This window comes from Pinus tabuliformis, chromosome 2_1 (assembly GCF_031772625.1).
Source record: "Pinus tabuliformis cultivar Carrire ecotype Pingquan chromosome 2_1, CPIR1, whole genome shotgun sequence".
NCBI lineage: Eukaryota > Viridiplantae > Streptophyta > Pinopsida > Pinales > Pinaceae > Pinus > Pinus tabuliformis.
In genome coordinates, this window is record NC_142299.1 from 644,778,733 (window position 1) to 644,783,646 (window position 4,914).

A 4,914-nucleotide genomic window follows, 5' to 3' on the forward strand; every position below is an offset into this window, starting at 1 on the left:
ATAATATTTGTGTGTGTGCTAGTATTTCTTAGCTCCTATTTTTGCTTCCACGGTATTTTATTTGGTAAATAAATTGAAGTGTGAATATTTATTTATTTTTTCGTAAACAAAATAAACTGCATAATTAATTTATCAACTAGAATAAATATTTCCAGTTGCTGCATTTCAAGGATTTTTTGCAAAAAATACCTAATAAAAATTTAAAATCAACTAATAGAACCAGGGCACCTTAATATTCTTCGAAAATATTGTTCTCCATTGAATATCAACAGTGAAATCTGAGTGATTTCACTCTCAAATCCAAACTATGGTGTTTAGTTTCAACATCGAAATCTGTTACGGCGACTAGGGTTCCAAAACCTTAATCTTCTCCTTCAAACTCTCTCCAAGAGCTCTTTCTCCAAAATCTCAAAATGTGAGTCTCCTCGTTTTCCTTATTTTATGACGTTAGGGTCACCTTTTCACCTTCCTTTTATTAAATCAACTTTAATAATGTTGGTTTATGATATTTCACTTTATAAAGTTAAGGTGACTTTTCACTTGCCTAGGGAATATCACCCTTTCTCCTTTTTATATTTTATAATGTTTTTCCTTAGGAAATTTAAGTCCCCTTTATTAATTATTTCCTTGCTTTAGCATATGGGAACCACTTTAGCCTAGCGGACTTCGTCAAGCTTCATAAGTGGTCGGGGACATTACAAAGAGGGTTACAAAAAAAAGGAAAAAACATGCAAGCCTAAAAAAAGGTCAAATCAAGCCAAATAAAGGGCTAACGAGGTAAAGAGCAAAATCAAATCAAGAAAAAAACCACTTGCTCAACACACCCTCCCCCCACCCCGCCTTAAAAGTCCTAAGAGCAGAACGCTTATCTAGAGAAAAGGGACTTACAAAAAAAAAAAAAAAATCAGAATGGGAAGTTTGTGTAGCCTAAAGTAGCAAAAGCTCCTCTCACAAGAATTTGCAAAAAAATGAGGTTCCTAGCCATAATTTAATTGTCTAGTTGAACCATAATTATACCCTCAACACATGTTATGACTTTGGAAGTTGATCCATATGTTATCCATTGTCATCCTTAAAAAAAAGTGTCATCCACCTACCTGAACTTAGAAGACTTGGGAAATACTTGTGTTTTAGCCTAAAGACATATGTAACAGAGCTAAGGTTTGTCCCCTCAATTAGGTTCTTGAGTAAATTGGTAACATTGGCTAAGTTTCTTGTGATTAATTTATTTAAGTTGGTGTCTAACCATTGGCCTGACAACACATTGGTCGAATATAGATGTGTTGTTGAAGGTGTGGGGCTAGGAATTGTCCATCTTGTCAACTAATGTGAGCAACTACATGATGTTCCATGGTCTATATCGACATTTTTTGGAGCATTATTCCTAGTGTGTAATTTTTTTCTAGCACACACATGGAAATTTTAATTACCCATGTGCAAATAAATAAATAAAAAGACAAAACAAAAAAAAAAAGAGGGGGAAGAAAATATTGATGTAAAAGAATTAGTTGGTCAAATGAACAAAAGTATTTTTTTATTTTTTCTAGAAGTTTCAAAAGCACTTTAACCATTTTTTTATTTAAATTGAACTTGTAGAAAAGAGGGAATATTTTATTATTATTTCATTTTGACCATATCAAAAAGTTCAATTACTACTTGTATTCTCCCATGATATTTGATCTGTCCATCGAATTGTAATTCATGGGTTAGAGGCTTCCTTACTCTATAAAACAAAGACGCCCTCTCTCCATCAACATAAAATTTTGGAGAAGAAATAAAACTTTGCCAGTTTTTTTAAAGGAAATTTTCCCTTGTCCTTTTATTTATTTTTACACCAAAGGTGTCTCTCTGCGGGTTTGGGCTGGGCAAACACTGTTCATCCCAACCAACAAGATCCATCCATTTTCGTCTTACTCCATCAAACCATTTTTGACCACATGGCACTCTGAACAGATGCCTGGTTTTACAAGGATTTGATTGTCTCCGTTCCACTCACAATACGAGGAAGAACATGGACTGGGAGTTTCTCTTATCAAGTTACATGTTCAATTTGAAAATAAATTTTTGGGTTCAATCGAATCAGTTATCCATCATCAACAGAAACATAATCATCACACCAAGAAATCTAAACCATGGTATGATAGACGATTATGTAATCAATCTTATTTAATCCCTCCTGCTTCTATTCTTCTATATAAACAAACAATCTCCCTAGAATCGAAACCCATATTCGACTTGTGAACTGAAAATTTGCAGAGAAATTTTGAGGAATTTAGAGCAAGAAATAATGGGAAAGAATGAGAACCAAAGCTCCAATCTTGTGGGATACAACAACTTTGTTTGCCACAATCCCATGAGCGATCACATTCAAGAGAAGAAATTCCACCACGATGATTTTTGGTGTGGCGATGCCACCAATACCAACAAGCACTTTTCATGGGGCTTGGGTATGCAAGTGTTTGCCAAGTTTAATCAAAGCACTGAAAATCAGACATATTACAACTTCGTCATATGGTCCAATGATGTCACATCCGTCTTCATGCCACCATATTCTTGAAAATTAACTATTCCACCACCAGAATGCCCCTTGAATTTCAATTCTTATAGGGTGCAGAGATTCTTAGACAAGCATGAATTAGGGGTTCGAGCCATGGATATTCTCGTCGAAGATGCTAGAGACACTTTCCATAAGAGTGTAGATAACGATGTTGTGGCTGTGATGGAGTCACACGATCTATTGGACGAGGAAACAGGCGGGAAAAATTGAATGTCAAAGGTTAAGCTTTACGAAGACAATTTTATTCATTTTATTTGCAATCACTGTTTTGAGGGATCCTTTTTCCCCATTACGAACCCACTTAGTCAGTTCCGTTGTCCTACAAGCTCATTTGGGCCGACCATGTTGTGGGGAATGTGGAGAAATTGGAGGAATCCATCGACTATGTGGCCAAATTTATTGGGTTTCATTGTTTTGTTGAGTTCACGATAGAAGACGTCATGACTATAGAGAGTGGCATTAATTTTATGGTGTTGGCGAGCAATATTGAGATGGTTCTATTTCCCATGAATGAGTGCGTGTTTGAGATGAAAAGGAAGTCATAGATACAAACTTATCTGGATCACAATGAGGGCCTTATATTGCAGCATTTGGCTCTCATTTGTTTTGATATATTCTCTATGCAAAAGGAGATGCACATGCACATTGAGATTTGAGGGTTCGAGTTCATGCCCAAGCCTCCTCCCACATATTACAAGGATCTAAGAAGTAGAGCTGCAAATGTGTTCAGCAAGATGCAGATGGAGGAGTGTGAGGAGATTTTTGTGGATAGGTATGATCAAAGAGTGCTCCTACAGATTTTAATTATTTATTTTTAATTAAACAGTCCCTGCTCAACCCAACTTTCTAGATTTTTTTAATTATTTACTTTTAATTGAAAATACATTCAAAAATAAATGAATAATAATGAAGTGAAAATTTTAAAACAATAACTTCTAAATATTCAATTCCTTGAAGTAATAATGTGTTTATAATAAAATTATTGATGACATTAACATGGTATTGATTTTGGTGGATTTCCACAAATTATTCAATTGATTGGATTTAAATCAATTTTAAATTTAATTTGTTTCCCAAAATTTTGAAATACTTGTAGTAAAAATATGAACTTGTTGACTAACTATCTATGTCAATTTTTTTTGAACTGATTTTGGTTTGAGGATTACAACCATACCTCATTTAGAAAAAGCCAAATCCATTAATCAATTCTATTGCATAGTGTTGAGAAGTGTAGCTTGGGAGGTACTCCCACAACCCCAGGGGTATTGGGTTTGTGAGGAGTTGACCCGCGAGAAATGTGTTTCATGAGCATTGTACCCAAGAGGTGGGCTAAAGACCTAAAATAAATGTTAGTTTATTCTAATTGTTATGTGAGGGCACTTTGATGGAATTAAGAAGCCCTGAGCTAATGATTGGAGATTCTATAAATTTAGGAGACCTAAGAGGAGGTCTCACACATCCAGTATAATTTATCTTAGGTGAAGACAAACCTAAGAAAGGACACATAGCCTTAGGAGGAAGCCACAACCTTGGAGTAAGTATATGATCTAATTTTTGTGCTAAGGAAGGTTGAGTTTGCTTTGATTCTAGGGCTAAGACCATTAGTATTGTTGGAAAGTAAGCTCGTGAGGCTTGTGGTGTAGCAACAATGACAGTCGAACCTCCTCAAAGCATTTCGCAGGAGTTAAGGGCTAAGAAGGTGAGATATACACAGAAGCATTAAGGTCTAAAGTCTAGGCTAATTAGGGTCCAAATCAGAGGTATTGCAGAAGGGCGTTTAAAGGTTGAGTAACCTTAGGAATAGTGCCTTAGGGCATGTTACTACTCAAACTATAATGGGTCCTAAAGGGGGTCATAGAGGGACAATTGCTAGGTCAAGGGAAACAATTGAGCAATATCCCATTGCCACCTCAACTAAAGCTCCCTACCCTTTACGAACTTTCACTAATGGGAGGAGACCCAGTATGATAAGGATCACGAAGATGAATAGATCAAAGATAGGATGAAAGGTGGTCCTAGAAGACTATTCACAGAGAGGCTAGAGATTGTGGCTTGCTTGCTTTGGAAGGCAGGATAGAAGGCTCTCAAGGAAGCGCTTAAGGATAATTTCAAGGGTTAGTTTTTGAGTATGTGTCTTATAAAGGAGATCCCTAAGCCCTAAAATTCTTGTGGAAACTTGGGTTCCAAGTGATCTTTGAAGAATTAACCTTAATAGTGTATGGGACCATACGAGACCAAGTGGACCCGAGGTTAGTTCAATGGGATGGGATTTAGAAACCAATGATATACTTGACCTAATTAGGGAGGAGACGGGGATCAAAGAATGAATTTTCAATGCAAGGCAATGCAAGGGTTGC

The 4,914-nt window shown here is 36.1% G+C and overlaps 1 pseudogene; it reads left to right on the forward strand.

The window, feature by feature from the left end:
• Positions 1–2,287: 2,287 nt before the first annotated feature.
• LOC149202224 (4-hydroxyphenylpyruvate dioxygenase pseudogene) lies at positions 2,288–3,375 on the forward strand (annotated as a pseudogene).
• Positions 3,376–4,914: the final 1,539 nt, after the last annotated feature.